This window comes from Mustela lutreola, chromosome 6, assembly GCF_030435805.1.
Source record: "Mustela lutreola isolate mMusLut2 chromosome 6, mMusLut2.pri, whole genome shotgun sequence".
Lineage (NCBI taxonomy): Eukaryota > Metazoa > Chordata > Mammalia > Carnivora > Mustelidae > Mustela > Mustela lutreola.
Window position 1 is genome coordinate 36,692,115 of NC_081295.1, and position 23,471 is coordinate 36,715,585.

The window sequence follows — 23,471 nt, forward strand, 5'->3', positions numbered from 1 at the left end:
GCTATTTTTAGCCCAAAGAATTATGTTGCTCATATCTGATTAACTAAAAGTTAACTAGGTTTTTAGGCATTTTTCCTCTACTCTGAGTTCTTAAATATACATACAACACATTCCCCCCATGTCCAACAAAGAAAAATAAACAATAAAAAAACTGTAATTGGAAAATTCTCCAGCTGTTCAGAAAAGGGAAAAACTACATAGGCAAACAACATAGCATTTTGTAGAATCAAGACTTGATTTTGACTTTTAGTTCTCCCACTTGCCACTGTGCTTGACCTTTAGAAGTTTTAACCATTCTTTGCCTGTTATTCTTTATCTGTACAATGGTCATTACAACAGTATCTGCCTCCTTGGGATATTTGTGAAAATTAAATATGATCACATATAATGCACAGGCATTAAAATTATACAATAATGGGGTACCTGGGTGGCTCAGTGGGTTAACCCTCTGCCTTTAGCTCAGGTCCTCGGATCGAGCCCTGCATTGGGCTCTCTGCTCGGTGGGTAGCCTGCTTCCCCCTCTCTCTCTGCTTGCCTCAATGCCTACTTGTGATCCCTCTCTCTGTGTCAAATAAATAAGTAAAATATTTTTTAAAAAATGCAATAATCCTTTCTTTTCTGCAAAATGAGGACAACATTGCAGTCTAAAACTCAGTTATTTTTAATACTTAATGAAAATCTTTTTCAGAAAGAAACTTAACATTTTTAATTTAAATTGGTCCATACAAAATTCTGTGCTTACCTAAATTCTTAAACACAGAATACAGACCATGATTTAACCTATTTTTGGTTGCTTATTTACCAATACAAGTAGTTATTATACTAGTTAGAATTCAGTGATGACTCAACACTTGACTTTCAGGTCGGACAGCAGGAGGTATGGGTCTCTTTAAAGACTGCCAAGGAGACACTCTGACTATCACACTTTGTTTTAAATTAATGATTGATTTCCCCAAGCCTGTCATTTTCCCTGCTTTAAGCATTAACAATATTTAGCAGTAGTCACAAATCCCTACTGCTTATAATTACTATTTCTTCACGATTTCTAAAAGGCCAGAGACATTGCACAAGCAAGTACATCTTATATGTACTGTATACCTGTATCCCATCTTTTTTCACTACAGGTTAAAATCTTAGCAGTCACACTTCTAAGGTCTATCAGTACTTCACTGACCACCAGTGATGGTGTTTGCATTGCTTGCTGTCCAATAGATGACTGAGCTCCAGAATCTCATCCTATGTGCCTGCTTCTTAGAACCACACCTGGTCTGGAGGTGTCTTCGGGCTTAAAATGAATTTCTTGTAGGCAACATATAGATGGGTATTGTTTTTTTTTTTTTATCCATTCTGATACCCTGTGTCTCTTGATTGGGGCATTTAGCCCATTAACATTCAGGGTAATTATTGAGAGATATGAATTTAGTGCCATTGTATTGCCTGTAAGGTGACTGTTACTGTATATTGTCTCTGTTCCTTTCTGATCTTCCTCTTGTAGGCTCTCTCTTTGCTTAGAGGACCCCTTACAATATTTCCTGTAGAGCTGGTTTGGTGTTTGCAAATTCTTTCAGTTTTTGTTTGTCCTGGAAGCTTTTAATCTCTCCTTCTATTTTCAATGAGAGCCTAGCTGGATATAGTATTCTTGGCTGCATGTTTTTCTTGTTTAGTGCTCTGAAAATATCATGCCAGCTCTTTCTGGCCTGCCAGGTCTCTGTGGATAAGTCAGCTGCCAATCTAATATTCTTACCATTGTATGTTACAGACTTCTTTTCCTGGGCTGCTTTCAGGATTTTCTCTTTGTCACTGAGGCTTGTAAATTTTACTATTAGGTGATGGGGTGTGGACCTATTCTTATTGATTTTGAGGGGCGTTCTCTGAACCTCCTGAATTTTGATGCTCGTTCCCTTTGCCATATTGGGGAAATTCTCCCCAATAATTCTCTCCAGTATACCTTCTGCTCCCCTCTTTCTTTCTTCTTCTTCTGGAATCCCAATTATTCTAATGTTGTTTCGTCTTATGGTGTCACTTATCTCTCGAATTCTCCCCTCGTGGTCCAATAGCTGTTTGTCCCTCTTTTGCTCAGCTTCTTTATTCTCTGTCATTTGGTCTTCTGTATCGCTACCTAAAGCAATCTACACATTTAATGCAATTCCTATCAAAGTACCACCCATATTTTTCAAAGAAATGGAACAAATAATTCTAAAATGTATATGGAACCAGAAAAGACCTCGAATAGCCAAAGGGATATTGAAAAAGAAAGCCAAAGTTGGTGGCATCACAATTCCGGACTTCAAGCTCTATTACAAAGCTGTCATCATCAAGACAGCATGTTATTGGCACAAAAACAGACACATAGATCAATGGAACAGAATAGAGATCCCAGAAATAGACCCACAGCTCTATGGTAAACTAATCAACACCAAAGCAGGAAAGAATGTTCAATGGAAAAAAGAAAGCCTCTTCAATAAATGGTGTTGGGAAAATTGGACAGCCACATGCATAAAAATGAAATTGGACCATTTCCTTACACCACACACAAAAATAGACTCCAAATGGATGAAGGACCTCAATGTGAGAAAGGAATCCATCAAAATCCTTGAGGAGAACACAGGCAACAACCTCTTCGACCTCAGCCGCAGCAACATCTTCCTAGGAACAACGCCAAAGGCAAGGGAAGCAAGGGAAAAAATGAACTATTGGAATTTCATCAAGATCAAAAGCTTTTGCACAGCAAAAGAAACAGTTAACAAAATCAAAAGACAACTGACAGAATGGGAGAAGATATTTGCAAACAACATATCATATAAAGGACTAGTGTCCAAAATCTATAAAGAAATTAGCAAACTCAACACCCAAAGAACAAATAATCCAATCAAGAAATGGGCAGAGGACATGAACAGACATTTCTGCAAAGAAGACATCCAGATGGCCAACAGACACGTGAAAAAGTGCTCCATGTCACTCAGCATCAGGGAAATACAAATCAAAACCACAATGAGATATCACCTCACACCAGTCAGAATGGCTAAAATCAACAAGTCAGGAAATGACAGATGCTGGCGAGGATGCAGAGGAAGGGGAACCCTCTTACACTGTTGGTGGGAATGCAAGCTGGTGCAGCCACTCTGGAAAACAGCATGGAGGTTCCTCAAAATGTTGAAAATAGAACTGCCCTATGACCCAGCAATTGCACTACTGGGTATTTACCCTAAAGATACAAACGTAGTGATCCAAAGGGGCACGTGCACCCGAATGTTTATAGCAGCAATGTCCACAATAGCCAAACTATGGAAAGAACCTAGACGTCCATCAACAGATGAGTGGATAAAGAAGATGTGGTATATATACACAATGGAATACTATTCAGCCATTAAAAGAAATGAAATCTTGCCATTTGTGACAACATGGATGGAACTAGAGGGTACCATGCTTAGTGAAATAAGTCAAGCAGAGAAAGACAACTATCATATGATCTCCCTGATATGAGGAAGTGGTGATGCAACATGGCTCAAGTGGGTAGGAGAAGAATAAATGAAACAAGATGGGATTGGGAGGAAGACAAATCATAAGTGACTCTTAATCTCGCAAAACAAACTGAGGGTTGCTGGGGGGAGGGAGGTTTGGAGAAGGGGTTGGGGTTATGGACATTGGGGATGGTATGTGCTTTGGTGAGTGCTGTGAAGTGTGTAAACCTGGCAATTCACAGACCTGTACCCCTGGGGATAAAAATACATGTTTAAATAAAAAATTTAAAAAAAAGAGCCACACCTGATAACAAAATTTTTGGATAAGACTTTTTAGAAGCAGTGGCTGAGAGAGGAATTTGGGCATACATAATGCATTGAAGGCCATACTACAGTAAAACCTATAAGGGAGTGGGGGAAGTAGGATAGAGAAAGGGAATGAACTGGACAAGGATGAGGCCTCAACTGTCCATAAATACTTTGCCTAATCTATGGGGCAAGCAGAAATCTCTGGAGCACACATCTCTATCAGAGTTGTATCCCCTGGAGATAAGTGATCAGCCTTCCATACTCTGTTATTGCTTATCGGCTGCTGTAAGGAAAAGGGGTAAAGTGGTTAACCTCCTGGATAAGGGGGTCTTATCAGCAGAGAGGTATTATCTAGAGAAAAAGAGCAGTTGTGCAAAAGTATGCACTGGCCACAGAAAGGGAATCTGAGTGGGGCTCAAACAGCATGTACTACAGGTAGAACATTACCTATCCACAAATTGCATATGGGAAAGCTCAAAGGTAGGCAATGGAAAGCTTTAGTAACCTGCTCCACGCCTCACATCTTGGGACTCAGAATTTGAAGCCAGGCTTTTCCCACCAGAATGCATGTTCTTAACCAAACTGGCATAAACACCTCACAAAGGGAAACCAGGAGGTTTACATGGATTGAGGAGAAAAAGAAATAGTAGAAAAAATGGAGACCAATCCATTTTTTCAGTAAGACTAAACTTTATTCTAAAAAGATAAATGTCAATGAGAGAAATCAAGAAAGTATAGATACAGAACCATGCTTAAAATAATTTTACTTTAGGCCTCTCTAGGTTATATCACAAGAGAAATATATAACACCAAAGCATGTTGGAAAAGGATACATAACCTAAAGAAAAACTGATGAAAGAAAGAAGATACCAAAAAGAAGAGGATTTGAAATAAACCTGCAGGAAGATATATATTGATTCCAGCTATGGGGAAAAAGGTGTCTAACATATATATATATATATATATATATATATTTTAAAGCAACTAAACATAGCTATTTTTTTTTTTAAGATTTTACTTATTTGTTTGACAGAGAGAGAGATCACAAATAGGCAGAGAGGCAGACAGAGAGAGAGGAGGAGGAAGCAGGCTCCCTGCTCAGTAGAGAGCCTGATGCAGGGCTCAATCCCAGGACCCTGGGATCCTGACCTGAGCTGAAGGCAGAGTATTAACCCACTGAGCCACCCAAGCACCCCTAGATATAGTTATTTTAAAAGGAGGTGAGATGGGGATGGTCCTACCAATGGAGCAGGAGAATTTATTTAATTTCTGGTTCTCTACATCATTAGAAATGACAATTTAAAGTCTTTTACTTCTTTTGGGAGCTATTTTTAAAATTAATACAGGACATTATAATATGCCTATGCTTATTTATAAAATGGCTTCAATAGTGCCTAAATAGTTATTTAGAACTTGCTTTGCATCTGCATTTTCTTTCTGAAAGAGAAAGTGTGAAAAATATTTAATATTATTAATTCCCAAGTATGGGTACTTAAAAAAAGTTTTAAAGACATTGCCTTTTGTCCCCCTATACTTGGTCATCATACTCTTTTTATAATCCCTTAGCATTCTTAATCAGACCTCCAGAAGCTTAAATTATTATTGAGCAATTTATTTAGGATTATGGCTTAATTCATGATTCTAAAATGAACATACTATCAACTTTTAGGAGTAAAATCACAAGAAACAGCATAATCGTCCAGACCAAATAGGGCTTGAGCAATTTAAAATACCCAGGATTTGAAGGAATTAATAGATAAGAGGATAGATTCATTATGTGGTCAAGAGGTCATTTCATAAAAATATTTTAAATTAAAAAAATTAAAAACCTTTTAGTTTTCAGACTGAGGATAAAATGGATTGGCAAGAATTAAAGAAAATGTTGAGAAAGACTGTAAATTATGCACCTGACTGAAGGGCTAATTAAAATTATCTTGAAGGCACTGGAAGTTTTTATCTTTGAATTTTGTCTGTGGATGAAATATTCTTTTATTGTTTTCCAAAGGAAAGTATGCATAAAAACCTAAATACTTTCTCTCTGAGGAATTTGAAATAAAACGTGGTATAAAATACAGATTTGTGCTCCATGCATGTCCTTCTTAGTATAAGAACTCTGAACAGTCCATCTAATCCAAAGTTCTGTGAGTGTTGAAGGCCACAGTCTGAGAATTTCTTTGGGCCTTCTAGAGCCATCTTATGCAAAAAGGCCTTAAGGCTACACCTTTACTCTAGGAAAACCATAATGACTTAGGATTAACAAGTTTTATAGATTTATCTCAAATTAGGACTCATTGACCAGGCAGGTTTCCCCAGAGGTTTAGACTGTTGCTAGACTTGAGCTGAATTCATACCTTAGCCAACATGCTTTCCTTCATTTCTCTGCAGTTTTCCCTTCAAAACACTCCCTTCAGTAAAGCACCTGCATAAGAATCCCGACATCTGTCTATCTTGTGATTATCAATCTATGTTCTAGTGATTCTCAAAATTTAATTGCCACCAGGAGGGTTTGTGAAAACACAGATTGCTGATGCTGTGGGTCTGTAGTGGAGCCTAAGATTCCGCATTTCTAACAGTTCCTAAGATTCCGCATTTCTAACAGTTCCCATGGTTCCCTCTGGATGCCATGTTGATAGTCATTATTCTATAATAATCAGCCTAAAACAATGAGGAAACATTTATAAATCATGTACTACTGGCTTTGACTCCTTGCTAAAAACAATTATAATTTATTAATATAATTTGGCATTTTAATGTACAAAAGAATGTTATAGGTTAAATAGTTAAAGATACTTATTAAAGTTAGGTAAGAAAATGTGAGGCAGATGTATTCAATAATTATATTCAATAAATATTGAATGAATGAACATATTCTGTGCTTAAGGCTGTTGCAGCCCATTAGTACAAAAGATCTGGAAGCAAAACCACTCCCACCCAAGAGGGCTTCTGGGGAAGCAGAATCCTGTGAAAGTTAGCTTTCAACTACAACAAAAAGACACAGAGATTGAGGATGGAGGGGATTTGTTGATTATTGACCATGGGATCTAGATGATAAAGAGACAAGGTTTCAGAAGATTGGAAAACATGGGAGAGGGTAAAATGAGGGTAAAGTGTGGAACTTTATTAAGATTAAGGTCAAGTAATGTGAGTTGATTTGGGCTTCTGTTGGTGACTGATATGAGTAGGGTCAAGGTCCTTGATGAGATTCATCCTCCTTGCCCTCAATGTGGAGGAAAGACTGATAAATCTTTAATTTTGATGCAGTTAAGTGCATCATTTTTTTTTTGTCTTTCAACAACACATGTATGCATAAGGTCATAAATATATTTTAATACCTTTGTTCCCATACAGTTTTTCTGACACATTTAGGTCTTTAATCCATCTGGAGATTATTTAAACATGGTCAGAAGTAGGCAACAACTTTATTTTGATCTGCTGGTGAGCTGACTTTCCCATACCAGTTGTTCATTAGTCTCTTTTCCTACTGACTTGTGATAGTAATTATCATTTCCAAGTCCTAAAAAAGGTATATATTTTTCTGAGAAATCAGTAGTTTTCATTGGTCTATAAGAATATCTCTGCGTTGATGCCATCCTATCAAATTACTGTACTTTGTAAACTATGACTTAATATGTGGTAGAGTCAATCCCTAACTCTCTTTGGTCCATTTTTCAAAATACTTATAACTATTTAGGAACTCTTTATTTTTCCTTGTCTGTATGTTTGTTAATTGATTAATTTTTTTTCTTAACCACAAAGGCCTTTTATTTCTTTGTAAGTCAGAGTCATATTTGTAGAGATGATGAGACAAAAGAATTAGATTCTAGGCTTGAACAAAGGATTGGAGCTTGAAATAATATAGAGCCAGTGTATGTTAGTATCTTGGCAGCAGCCAAAATAAACTGTTTTGCATTAACAGAGCATTCTGTAAGGATCTTAAAGTTGGGAGATATACTAGGTTGGAATGAAAATATCAGCTGATATGTAGAAACTGGAGAAAGAAGACAGGCACCGTTAGTCCATCTGAATGATACGTCCATTTTTTTTTTTGAATGATTGATTTGACTTACCCATCAAGTGATTGTTATTGTTGTGTTTCTTTTGCTTTTCTGAATATACTTCATTTTGCTTTCTTTTTGCTCTGAAGTTCTTGAACCACATCTGTAGTACTATACACTAACATTGTTCAATCCATTATTGGATATTCCTGTTTATATGGCAGGATATAAAAAAATAAAATGTAGGAATGAAAGAATCAATATCTAAATTATTACAGAAAGAACTTTTAAATTTTCTAAAGGGCATAAAATTACAACTAAATAGCTTGAGAGGTATGTCATGTTTGAAGATTAGAGAACACAATAATGCAAATATATCAATAATTGGCCAAATTAATCTTAAAAATGTAGAAGTCACAACAGAATATTAAGAATTTTAATAAGCTGCTTGAAAAATAAATAAGGAATATTTTCTCAGTGAATCTGAACACATGCACAAAGTAGGATTATAAAATGCCAGACTTAGAGGACCTCACTTAGATATTACTCTATGCTTCACAGACACAATTTAATGGATCCATGCATAGTCCTGTGAGAGGGACTTGAATCATCATCACTTACCACTGGGACATCTGGAACTTACCACTGGGATATTACACTGAGACCTGAAGAAGCAAATTCACTTTGAAGAGTTATTAGTGGGGACTCTGGAAACCCAAGAGACATCCTATAAATTGTTATTCCTCTGATGACTTCTTGAACTCAAAAGAATCTAAAAAAAATCTTGATGCTATAGGAACCAGCCCATCCATTTAAACTCTAGATGCATCCACAAAGGAAAAAAAACTATGTTCACTGTAAGGCATTTGGAAAATCTGAACGTTGTTTTTGATTTCCACCCATACCCCAATAATTGGAAAGAAATGGCCTCAAACAAAACAAAACAAAACAAAACAAACAAACAAAAAAACAAAACAAAACAAAACAAAAACCCATACACTTACACAAAAAAGACACAGGCCAAAGAATGCCACCAGCCTGCAGAATCTGGAAAAGGGAAGGAACAGATTCTCCCTTACAGCCTCCAGAGGGAGCAAGACCTTGCCAGTGATTTTGGCCCAGTGATACCAATTTTAGCTTTCTGTCTTCCAGAACTATAAAGGAATAAATTTCTGTTGTTTTGAGGCAACTGAGCAGCTCAGTTGGTCAAGCATCCAACTCTTGATTTCAGTTCAGATTATGATCTCAGGGTTAGGAGATCAAGCTCTTCATTGGGCTTCATGCTGGGCATGGAATCTTCTTAAGATTCTCTCTCGAGCTCTCCCTCTTCCTCTGCCTCTTTTCATCACTCGTGCATGTGGGCACACACTTGTATGCACACTCTCTCTAAAAAACAACCAAAAAAACCTGTTTTTTTTTTTTTTAAAGATTTTATTTATTTATTTGACAGACAGAGATCACGAGTAGGCAGAGAGGCAGGCAGAGAGAGAGAGAGGAGGAAGCAGGCTCCCCGCTGAGCAGAGAGCCCGATGCGGGACTCGATCCCAGGACCCTGAGATCATGACCCGAGCCGAAGGCAGCGGCTTAACCACTGAGCCACCCAGGCGCCCCAAAACCTGTTTTTTTTAAGGCACCAATTTATTGATAATTTGTTACAGCAGCCATGGGAAATCAATACAGTGTTCACTACAGCTCATGGATAATCCATCCAGAATGGATACCATTCCACCTCAAAATCCTTAACTTAATTACATATTTTTTTCCATATAAAATAAGACTTACCTCTTCCCCTTTTTAAAATATAGGTTAATGTTCACCCATTCCAGGGATTAGGATGTAGCTCTCTTTTGAAAGGCAATTATTCTGGCTACCACACTCACTGGTAAATGATTTATTTTGAAATTGTCCTAAAATATTTGGGTCTTTGTACTGTCCTATTCTGGTTATAATGTCAAGGCTTTATTTGCTAATTATTATCAAGCCTATGAAAAGATACATAAACTAACTAAAATCAGAAGAAAACATGGAAATTGAATAAGGAAATTTCACTTTGGCTCTATTTAACTGTAGGCAATTAAAAATATCAAGGCAGTCAAGGATTTGGGGAAATGAAAACACTCATGCACAATTGATGGGATAATAAATTATAGTAGTTTTTAAAACAATTTGGCAGCTTTTATAAAAAGGAAGTGTGTAAATAAATTTGACACATCACTTTTATTCTTTAGATAATGCTCTAGAAATACATTTGAGGACCCAGATTCAAAGGTATGATCACAGTATCATTTTTTTATACATATATGTGTACACATGCATATATACAGCTTATCATATATGTATATATACATATATGCAACATATATACATATCTTTATATAGTTGTTGTCACAACTGTTGTCACACATGTGCTATACAACTGAATAAGTCCTTAATTTTTATTTCAACAATATATTCACCATATGGTGACCTAGTCAGTTGTATATCACATGACTATGTGATAGAAGGCAGTGGGGAAAGATAAAGGTAAAGTCAGAAATATTATAGGCTGCTATATTAGTAAAGGTTCTCTAGAGAAACAGAACCAATAGCCTATATATTATCTATCTATCTATCCATCCAAATTATTATAAGGAAGTAGCTCACACAATTTTGGAAACTAAGAAGTCCAAAGAACTGCGGTTGCCAAGGTAGAAACCCAGAAGAGCCTCTCCTTCTAGTTTGTATCTAAGTACAACACAAGAAAAGACCAGTGTCTCAGCTCATATATAATCAGGCAGTAAGAGAGAATTCTTTCTTACTCAGCTTTTTTATTCTCTTCAGGCCATCAACTGATTGGATGAGGTCCAGCCATACTGAGGAGGATAATCTGCTGTTTTCTACCAATTCAAATGTCAATCTCATCTGGAAACACCTTTATGGGTACCTACAAATGTTTAACCAAGCATCTGGGCACCATGGAACCCAGTCAAGTTGACACATAAAATTAACCAGCACAGGTACCACATTTGAGAAAAAGAAAAGGGTGAAATAAGACATTGAAACATATGTTTTAAAAATAGAATGCAAAGATGTAGTGAAAAAAAATGAAGAAAATCAAAGAGGGATGCATATGATACATTTTTCTAGGAGTTTGGTAGAGCTGGGATTTAAAGAGAGTGACACAAGTGGTATGTTCCGACTTGCCACTTAATACTGGGAGGTGTATTCAGTTATATTAAATTTGTGAACTTTGTGGGAATTGAGTACCACTTTTTCATTCTAGTAATGATTTGGGTAAGAACAGACTAATGGATCTTATCTAAGAATGACCAATTGAAGAAACATGAGTGATATTTTACAGATTGACTGTCCTTACATTTTTTTATCATAATTGGAAATTCTGCAATACGTTCTAATGGATATTTTGCTCAAAATATAACATCCTCCCTCTATACTTCAATTTTCTCCTTTTTCTGCATTGCAGTCTACTTATAATAAGATATGGGGGAACACATTTTCTATTTTTACAATAAAACTGTAGTTGCTCTTTCTTCATCTCACCCAGCATCATCAAATACATGAGTGTCTGAGGGACAAAAAAGGTAGTACTATCTATGACTTAGAATATATGCATATATACTATATATACTATGCATATATTCTCTCTCTCTATATATATATATGCATATATTCTAATAAGCTATCTTTACCTCCAAGATTCCCTAGAGGATTAAAAAAAATTCCAGCATAACTTTGTTTTCTTTGGTGCCTTCCTAGGAAAGATGTTATATTTTGTGATTTTACAGGTCCTTGTGTGGTGTTTTCTTGGCCTGGTAATTTGCATTAATGGATATTCAAGAAACCAATTTATACAGCTCACTGATGTAAGTTATAACAAAGTCTGGAGACATATGAGGACACATTTTCAGTAGGCTTTGGAAAATGTGCTGACACATTTTAGGAGTGCATCTGTTTTTGCTTGCAAAAACTCACATTTATGTGTGCAACATGAGAAATTGAATGCACAAACAGGTGGTTTTAAATGGTTTTAAATACTCAAGCAGAATTTAAATGGAGACACTCACAACCTTATTGGAGTCTATTGAAAATTCTTCCAAATCTCACATTTAAACTAGTGGTAACTATCTTGGTACTCCTGTTATTTGTGACATTATTCTTACATTTGAAATAGCACGATATAAGAAGTCTTATAGATAGCATTCTGACTTTACTAATGATGTACCATGTGGAATTGAATAAGTTGTAAATCTTCTTTATACTTTAGTGTGTTATATATTAACTAGAAATAATACATCAATCTCAGTATATATATATATATATATATATATATATATATATATATGTTCTGTTTCAAAACCCAGCCTTTTTTAAAGAAGTATAGAAAACTATAAATAATGTGTAAATTATGGATTATAAAAACAACCTTGAATCTTTAGTTATATCCATGTGAATATTAAATGCATGCACACAACATGCACACATATACATATCAAACATTTGTTTAAGTCTCTAGAGTAGGTTTGATATCCTGCTAATCAATAGAAATCATAAAAGCTAATGGTTCCTGCATCAAGGCACATTCAGCCTATTATAAAGATAGTCCTATAGATATTTTCAAAATTTCAAGCAAAGTGATAGAAATAATGTTGAGAACAATGAGAATTACAAACAAGAATATTATTTTAGGAAAAAGAGGGCAGGGTATGATGTATAAAAGACAAGTTAGATATTATTAGAAAATTGAGTTTGAGGTGAATTCTGAAAAATATATTATATTTATATATAATATATTATATATATGTATATATATATATATATAAAATGAGAAATGATGGCATTCATACAAAGGGAAAATTGCAAACAAAGATGACATTAGGAATGGAGAGGAAAGACTACCTATAAGATTGATTAAATAAAGAATCAATTATATCTCCATGTTTCTGCCTTGGGTTATTACATAGATGATAATGCTAATGACAGAGTTAAGGAATTTAAAAGATTCAGTGATTTTGTATTAGAAGAGAAGATGATTTCTTTTTAAGTCTAAGACAAGTTGGAATTATCTCTGGTTGCTTACAGTGAATATGTTCAGCAGGCAGTTAGATCTATGGGTTTGGAGCCTAAATACCTAAAACCATATTCATCAGGGCTTCTCAAATAGAAGCATACATCAGAATCACTTGGTTTCCACCCCCCCCCCCTCATTTACAGAGACCATGGACCCAATCCAAATCTACTGACAGATTTGTGGGAGAGGGACACAGATCCTATTTTGCAAATGTCTCCCTGTGTTCTGATACGCACTTTAAATTTAGATTCCCTCATTTGGGTGGTGATTGAAGGCACTTGAGTGGAGAGTACTGCCAAGAGGAAGACCAAGCACTGCACCTGGGAGATATCAGATTAAGAAATAAGCAAAGAGATGGAATTAGTGAAGAAAAGGAAGGAGAATTTAAAGGTCAGAAGGTAATTAGAATAAAGACTCAGATATGCTGGTTTCAAAAAATGATCAACATATTTAAATGTCACAGAAGTCAAATTAAATAACACTATATGTTAACTAAAGGGATTTAAAATAAAAAGTTTTAAAAAAGAAGTCAAATTAAAGAATGAAATGGAAAATATTGAATTGGGCAATTAGAATTCCACTAGGGGGTTTCCCAGTTCTGACTCTATAAACTAATTGCTCAGAGGGGGTCAAATATTCCTTAGAAGTACTTGTTTTAGGCAGAAGAGGAATGTGAACTTAAAGTGTGAAGGAGGCAGGGAGGAAGCCAGGATTAAGGGTGAATTCTTTAATATGATAGACTCTTTAACACATTTGTTACCTTAGAGAAGCAATTAGTATATAGAGAAGTTGAAAACAAAGAAAGGAGAGGAAAACCAACAGATAGAGGAAGATTCAACAGAACAAATGGTTGAAGAAGTTCTACCATGAAATTAAGCTTGTGAAAGGTAGTATATCCCCCCAAATCTTTTAGATATCATCCCTGCCCTATATGCAATAATAGAGTGAAGTAGCTAACACTGATTGTGACCCCCCAAAAACTAAATTAATAAAATAAAGGGTATATATAATCTGATGCCCAAATTAAGTAATAAAGTTGTTCCTTGACAAGACTGTAGATATGGTTTGTTGAGAAATGTCCCAAGTTCTAGAAGTTGAGTATAGATACAAACTACAGTAAATATGAATTTATTACTCTCTTTGAAATATCTTTTTTAATCAAATACTAGGATACGTATAATTTTTGAGAAAGAATTCTATTTCTCATGGCACCTACCATTTGGTAGACTTGATCAACATAATATTATTTGGATGCATTCACATATTCATGGCACAGCAGACTGAACAGACAATGAGAAGTATCTGAATTGCTTTCCACTGAAAATCTCCTATCAGTGTGAATGTCAGAGTGAACAAACCTTTACAAATCATATTAGCAGTTAGACCAGCTAGAAATAAAGTAAACCAGGTTACCATACTCTATCCTGATATGAAAGCACAATATTTCCTTCTAAATCACTTCTTTATGATAATCTATACTAAAAGGTAGAAAATCATAAATCCTCAGTGTTATTTCCAAGAGGACTTAGTCACAGAAGAAATATAAGAATGTATCTAATTTCAAATTTTTATGGTTATTTTACATTGCATGTACATATGTCTTGCCTCTCCAACTAACTTCTAAAATCTGCGATGGCAGGGAATATGTTTTTGAAAGTACGTATCTGACTGAGAGCTCTTTGAGGACTCTCAATCATCTTTGTATCTACTTACTAATTACATCAGTTGGTATATAGTTAGACCTCCATGCTATATTGAGGGAGAGAGAAAGCAAATGGGTGTAATTATCTTATAAATCGATTTGCATAATTATTGTAATGCATCCTCAGTTTTGCCATTAATGTTTCTGGAGAGCCAAAGTAAACAATTGGAACAACCTGAGCAGTGTTGTGTGTTTGAAGGCATCAACTTTTGTATATAGGTGAAAGAGTATAAACAAATAAAAATACCTTAATTAAGCAGAATGACAACTTGGAACCACAAAGGTACATGGACATATTGTGAAATCTGTTGATATTTTTGCTCTCAGCTCTTAGTTTGAGTCTTTGTAAAAGTTTTTAGATTATACAGAAACCTGGGAATTGTCTTCTCTTTAGTAATGTGTCTGGGAAACATCACAGCTGTTCATTAACATATGAATTTAGTAGAGTTTCAAAATTCCCCAATCATTGTTATCTCTGAGTATATTCTTTGTTGCGAAGGGAAGTGAGTTGTTATTTTATTTATCTGAAGATTGTACTGTGATAAGCAAAGTGTCAGGAGTAATCATACCAAATGCTATCTACCACAATAGCATACAATTACACTTTACATGTCTTTCATCAAGAAAAGAAGTGAAGATTTAAATTACTTATCATGACTTGATGAGTTGAACATTTTAATGAAAGTTGCTTAAACTCAGAGTAAGATCATTAGAGATACTAATAAAATAGATTTCAGACCCATCATTTGTCACAGCACATAGAATCCAGGAAAATTCCTAAAAAGTACAAAAATTTACTTAAGCTCTCAAGAGCTTACATTAATTTGGGCAAAATAAGAAACAAGACATAAATAAATATAAATATCAAACAGCTAACACTTATCTATGGGGATTTTCATATCTTGGAGGTTAAGAAGTGGGTCTCCTTAATGAGGGCTTTAAACACAACTCTCTGGAGAGGTACCTCTCTGATTGCTGTTTTCTTCCTTTGCATAGTTGCTTCCAATTTTTTTTTCCCCTTCCCACCCCTACCACAGAGACGTTTGACATGAGTTCAGGGATGTTTACAGAGATATGTTTTGGGAAGTATAGAAAGAACTATATTAGAACTATTACCTAAAAATAGCTTTATTAATTGATACAGAGCCAAGCAAAATAACAGCATTTTTATGTTTCTTCCATTTTCATATATGGGGAAGTTGCAGTATGCCAAGGCAAGTGCAATCTCTTAAAAAGTGAGTTTAACAGAGAGTTAAAGGAAAGAGAGAATAGGGTAAAATATCTATTTTAATACAAGATTTTATTTCAAAGAGACATCACTGGAGGGAAAAGGAAAAGGAAAATGATGAAAGGAATTTATTTCCCATTAAATACATTTATACATTCAGTGTGTACTTCCTCTGGCAATCTAAAATATATGGCTCTATTTTAGCTTTTAGTTTATAATTCATTAACCTCATTCTAACATTATAAAGCCTATGAATAGTCTGGTCTGAACACATCATACCCCTCAAAGCCTACTACAGGTCATTATTTCCTACAGAATGAAGAGCAAATTCATTAGTCTGAATTCATTAGCCTGAAATTTAATATATTTCTCACTTGCATTTCTAGTAGGACTCACCACATGGTTCACCTAGATATGATTCCTTTCCATGATTGGTGTGAAGAGCCAAATATATGTGACACATTTTCAATAATTTTTCAATCTAGCTATTAAACATTTTTAACTTAACATAGCCATAATAAGGGTATTTGTACCATGGAAATTTTAAGTGCCACAAATCCAATTTGATGTTTTTCCTTCAAAGAGCCATTTATTAAACATTTAGTAGCATATCACTGCTGAATTCTTCAAACATGCCGTATACTCCCTGACTACATGCCCATGGTCTTCTGCTTTGCCCCTGGATGCCTCCATTCTGTCTACATCTGTTAAACCCCATCTAGTGTCCACTCTTCCTAAGATCTTGCTTAAATGGCTTCTTTCTGGCTCATATAAGCCAGAAATACCCTGTAATAGCCTGTTGGTCTTGTGAGCTGATCTGCATCCACAGTCTAAATAGCTTTAAGTTCCGTACTCTCGTCTCTCCTTCTCAATACCTGAGTCCTAACATGTGGATCACCAAGAGTTATCAGTTCTCTATGATTTCTCAGAATTCAGTAGTAAAAATATTCAGATTTATCAAAGGCACTTTTACTACTCTTCTATTCTTATTAGCTAATGCCTAAATGTGTAGGCTAAAGCAAAATTTAAAAATTCTAATCTAGGGAAAACAGATCTTTTTAAAGTATGAAATTATTTCTATTCTTCCAAATTCCTTTTATGTAGAAAGTTCACTGTGTTGATGTGGTGAGAGGAATTTACTTGAATAATTTCTAGTTTGAATGCTATCAGGAAGACACTTCCACTCCTCAGCACAAAGTCATTTTGTTTGTAGCTACTTCCTGTTGGCCTCTGTCAAATGCTTACATAGGGGCCTCCTACAAATGTATGAGTGTGCTACACTAGCCGACATAGTTGCCAGTTACTAAGGTTGCCAAAATTCTTTACATTTATGCTAACATTTAATCTTTCTGACTTTTTTTTTTTTTTTTAAGATTTCATCCATTTGACAGATAGAGATCACAAGTAGGCAGAGAGGCAGGCAGAGAGGGTAGGGGAAGCAGGCTCCCTGCTGAGCAGAGAGCCTGACGTGGGGACCCATCCCAGGACCCTGGGATCATGACCTGAGCCGAAGGCAGAGTCTTTAACCCACTGAGCCACCCAGGCTCCCCATAATCTTTCTGACTTTTAATATTTAGACATTATTATCCCTATTTTGCAGAAGTGGGAAGTGAAATTTTGTGGGTTTTTTTTTAAATGCTTACTAGATAACTCTTTAATCAAAGTACTGAACCACCACTTAAAACTAATTTTTTATGTGCTATAATGTTCAATGTTTAGCTAATGAATTTTTTCCAATTAAGTAGGAAGGGGCAATTTTTAAAAAACACTACAATTGTTGTGTTTAACTAAAAATGTGAATTATGTGGGGGCGCCTGGGTGGCTCAATCAGTTAAGCATCTGACTCCTGATTTTGGCTCAGGTCGTGATCCCAGGATCCTGAGATTGAGTCGCATGTTGCATTCCATGCTGGACCAGGCATAGAGCCTGCTTGAGATTCTCTCTCTTTGTGTCCCACCCCACTGCGCATGTGCTCTCTGTCCCTCTATTAAAAAAAAAAAAATTGGAATTATGTGGTAGGATAATATATTGACATATTTACTGACGTAGATTTTCCTTTATCTGCATTTCTCTAAACCTATGACCTTCACCTATTCTAGTCAATAACATATAAGTCTTCTGTCTTTCAAGATGTTCTTACAGTTAAATAAATTAAGTCCTTGGCTTTTGATGTTCAAATTCCAGTATCTGGATGTAGTATTAAAATAGTTTTGAAGTTTTCCTCCCAAAGTAATCTCAGGTAGTTTTGAAGTTCTGCCTAATGGTGGAAAGAACCTGTACTCTACTTTTAGCTAAATTTGGAGATATGACAAAAACTCGTTTCCCATGTCCTTGAATGGCAATGGGCCAGAAAGCCTGATAATTTTATCTACAACCCTGATTCCCTATGTGCTGGAGTGTGATATTACAAAGATAATAAAGAGCCTCAAGCATTCTGAAAGAATTCTAGACAACCTTCAGTGTGCTTTAGAAGTGATTGAAAGAGAGCTAGACCTAGAAAACCTTGCATTCAGAAACAAGGAACAACACATCAGCAATCCTGAAGACTAGATAAGGACAAGGGGGTTTTATGAATGTCAGCATCCAGAGATGATACAGTTTAAGATAAAAGCATTCTACCCAATGTCTTGGAGGTAGCAAAGGCTATCTGGATATAGATAGAGCTCTATGAAAGCGGGTGGGAGCATAGGGCCTGGGGTATCCTGAATCAACAGAGCCAGGTTTTAGATACCTGATGGAATGAAGACTTGAACTAGCACACTGAATTGCATTCTTGAAAAATAATGTCACATTTCTTGCCAGTTTGGTTTGGTGGGCAAAATTGGTGGCTACTGTAGCAGAACTGTAGTCTTAGAATGAAAATATTCTAAGGTGTTTAAGGGTAAAAATACGCACTCTTTTTACATTAAAAGATAAGGGACTTTAAAATCATCTTTTACATTAAAAGATAACAGTGGGAATATAAATTGGTGCAACCCCTACAGAAAATAATATGGAGATCCCTCCAAAAACTGAAAATAGAAGTACCATACCATCCAGTAATTCCTCTTCTGGGTATTTACCTAAGGAAAAGATAAACTCTAATTAGAAAATGTATATGCTCGGGGCGCCTGGGTGGCTCAGTGGGTTAAATAAAGCCTTTGCCTTCGGCTCAGGTCATGATCCCAGGGTCCTGGGATCGAGCCCCGCATTGGGCTCTCTGCTCAGCAGGGAGCCTGCTTCCTCCTCTCTCTCTCTCTCTGCCTGCCTCTCTGCCTACTTGTGATCTCTCTCTGTCAAATAAAATGAGTATAATCTTTAAAAAAAAAAAAGAAAGAAAATGTATATGCTCCCCTATGCTTATTTCAGTGTTGCTTACAATATCCAAGCTATGGAAGCAATCTTAAGTATCAATTGATGGAGGAATGGATAAAGAAGATATGGCTTATCTACATGATGAAATATTACTCAACCAAAAAAGGAATAAAATTTGCCATTTATGACATGGTCGAGCCTAGACTATATTATCCTAATGACAGAAGTCAGAAAGGGAAAGACAAATTGCCATATGATTTCACTTATATGTGGAATGTAAAAAACAAAAACAAATGAACAAACAAACAACAACAAAGGTGAACAGACCCAAATATAGCAAATAAATCAGTGGCTGCCAAAAGGGAGGTAGGTGGTGATATAGGTAAAATAAATGAAGGAGATTAAGAGGTAAACTTCCACTTGTAAAATAAATAAGTCATGGGAATTACAGTGATTACTATTCTAATAACTGTGTGGTGATGGAGTAACTATAGTTCTTGTGGTAAGCGTTTTGTAGTGTATATAATTATCAGGAACATCTGGGTGGCTCAGTCAGTTAAGCATCTGCCTTCAGCTCAGTCATGATCTTGGGGTCCTGGGATCCAGCCCCGTGTGAGGCTGCCTGCTCAGTAGGGAGTCTGCTTCTCCCTCTGCCTCTCCCCCCTGCTCCTGCTCTCTCTAGCTCATGCTCTCTCTCTCAAATAAGATAAATAACATCTTTTAAAAAAACCCTGTCAAATCACTATATTGTACATCTGAAACTAATATATATCAACTATATGTAAATTAAATTTTTTAAAAGATTTTTATTTATTTATTTCACAGACAGAGATGACAAGTAGGCAGAGAGGCAGGCAGAGAGAGAGAGAGGAAGAGAAGCCGACCTCCTGCTGAGCAGAGAGCCTGATGTGGCTCCATCTCAGGACTCTGGGATCATGACCTGAGCTGAAGGCAGAGGCTTTAACCCACTGAGCCACCCAGGTGCCCCTGTCAATTAAAATTTTAAACATAATAAAAAGATAAGGGACTTATAACAGTATCCTATCACATAGAATAAAACATTTTATTATTGGTAGATGTGATAAGTGAAAAGAAAAAAAAATAGAGTAGCATCTCCAGCTTTTGGTTTGTGGAATCTAAGAGCAGAAATACCAAGGTAATGTTTTTCTACAACTTGGGAAGGGAAGATAGTTTTCACTATTCAAATCACATGATGGACTTGAATTAGCTTAGATTTATGTAGGATTTAAGAGAGAGGTGATTCAGAAGTGGATATCACAGAAAAACTTTAATAAAATCAATAGACTGCTGATCAGAACCTGTATAGAAATATAATCAGTAGCAAGTAAAGGTATCCATACATAGACACACCAAACTGTGCATACATTTTAGAGAGTTCCTAAGAACACTGAAGTTTATTCATTAACTCCCTCTTCTCTTTAGATTTTCAGGTTGAGAGAAAATGGGACCATTAGCCAATTGCTAAGAAACTGATGAGAAAACTATCATTACCCAGGTTTCAAAATTTTTAATTATTCTTGATGGCATTTATGTACTTCCTGCTTTACTAATTGAGAATTTTGTCATCTTCTTAAATAAGAGAAAATAACGTAAAGCAACACTCTGTGCCTTCATAAATGTGATGTGCTTCTTTTTCCTTTTACTCCATTATAAACTGTGTTTTCTAAACAATGATGCTAGACAGAATTTGGTCCTAGAAAACAAAATGCTTATTTATATAACTTAGTCAATTTTCCTCAAATATAATACTCTAGAAAAATGTGATTATGGTAAGCACAATTTTCAGAAACCTCTTTTGTGTTTTAAATCGTAGAACTTGATTTGAAGCAAGTTTGTCCTGTGTGGTCCATTTTACATGAAAAGAAAGAATGTCTCTGTCTTTTAGTCTCCAATTTTGTGTTGTTTTTTAGAGTGGCTATCCCTTGCAAAATGTAAGTCTCGAGCTACACTGTAGAATCTATTTTTATAGAAGGAAATATCCTTCTGTATGATCCTCAAATGAAAAGCTGTCATCCATCTTCTGAATAGGCTTTATCCCTCCTTCAATGGCTAGTTTTTGAAACTGCTGATGACTAGAAGCAATTCTTTATAACTCCCTAAATAAAGACATCAGTCTATCAGCAAAAAAACAGTACATGAGCAGGAAGGGGCAGCTGTCTCCAAGAGGGGGTGGGGAAAAAGAACACTTATCAGCTTAGTTAAAAGCTGTTAAATGTTATTATTGAGTGTGTGTCAATATGATGTGTCCTTACAGTTTAAAATGCTGCTTCAAGCAAAAGGTTTTTTTTTTTCTTTTTCTTTTTGTAATTTATGCTATATTAACCTAAGTATATAAATTCTTCTGTGCAAGAGTCTTACCCTACCATCAAAGGCAATTAGAGTCGGGAAGGAAACTTCAAAGCCAAAATGAGAACTGAATCCTAAAATGGTCAGTTCATTTTAGGATTAAAGATAAAGCATTATTCAGAGTGTCTTAGAGAAAAGCAAAGGTAAAGCAAAAAAGTCTGTAGTGCCTCATCCACATACCCCACCCTCACTCACCCTGACCTTGCTTCTTTATTGTACTCTTTAGATGAAATAAGATATATTATAATGAGAATCAGTGAAGAGGTACAGTGTGAAAAGCTGTTCAAAAGCAAATGGATACAGTGAGAATTTGTCTTTCACATAGCTTAAGTATTTTCTTTGTATACCACCCCCCACACCCCCCACACCCATCCCCATCCTCCATCTTGGAAAGGTTTTAGGATCTTCTTTTTCTCCCCCATCTTTTGAAAATTAAAAAAAAAAAAAAATGCACCTTGATGTGGGGCTTTTAAAAAAAATCTGTTTTTCCTGGGCATTATTTCAGCTTTCTATAGTATGTAAAATCATGTTCTTCAGTCCTGAAAATGTCATGGAATTATTTCATTAAAGATTACCTCTCTTCTGTGTTCTCTTTTCTCTCTGTTGGCTCTGTTATATGGGGCTTCTGATTTTTCCCCCATTCAGACTCACTCATTCTCTCTCCCTTTCCTCTGTCTCCATCTATGACATGTAGACACACACAAACAAGCTGCTCTTTTAACCCCAGAGCTCCTAATTTAATAGGATAAATCATTGACTTACTTTTCTTACTTCCTCTGACATTCTCTTTCTGTTTTCTTTTTCTGGAGATTTTCTTGATTTCTTCTTTTAAACATTCTATCCAATTTTCAGTTTCTGCTCTTATACTTTTAACACCTGGGAGAGTTTCTGTTGTTATCTGGTTATTTATTTCTTTTCTGTAATAAAAACTTGTTTTTATTTCATAGATGTAATATCATTATGTGTGTTTGTAAATTCTGCTTTCTCTGTTATTTTAATTTTCAACAGTCGTTTCTACTTCTGTTGTTTGCCTGAATTGGTGTGGTTATATTATTCTCTATCTTTTATACTAGAGAATCTGATGTTTACTCTGCTAATATTTGAGAATGAAGGTCCAAAATGTTAACTGTGAGCTTGGTATATGGATACATGTGTCAGAGAACTTTAGAATAATAATGTGTGGTGTGGTATGATTGATTTAAGAGTGATCTTACTATTTTATCAGGACAATTGTAAAAGATGAGGATTGGATATTGTTTTTCTTGTTCATTTGTTTCCTCCATTTTCCATTTCCCATTACTATGTTTCCTCAATAGTATTCCATTTTCCTGATGAGTGATACAAACTATTTACCACTGTTCTTTAATCATAGTAGGGAAAGTGAACCAGAGGAGAGGGTCAGTCTTAGCCCTCAATTTATATTGTAGGCATTATTTGTACAGAGAGTGTGTATATATTTACATTTGCATATATTTATATGTATATACATACAGACATATATGGTCCATATGAAAATTATCAGCCTGAGGAACATACATATAAAATACTTGAATCTAAACCAGTGTAATCATTTTTCTAAAGTTGTGTTTTTCCTTACACAATGTGACTAGATCTCTTGTCAGCTGAAGAGAAAGTGTACTCATTCAGAGAAATCGCTGGCTACCTAAAAGTGTTTCTTATGCCTATGCATTAGAATCAATGAATTAGAGAGTGTTCATCTACAATATTTGACTATTTCCCGAACCATGCCTACTGAGTGAGAATTTTGGAGTATGAGACTTTGGGACTGTTTTAGTTTTAGTATTATAACTTTAATTTCCCTGCTCATTCCAATGCAGCTGAATCATTAAGGAGCAACTGATAATAAATGGCTAAGAGTAAAAGCCTTATAAAAGTGGAAATAAATTCCTAAAAATAAATTATCACATCAATAAGAAAACAATAAATAAAGAAAAATTTCTTCTTCCAAATTCTAGTTCTTTAAATTGAGGTTCTTTTGGGAAGTATTTATTTCTGCCCCAGACTACTAGGTTACCTAAAAGTTCAC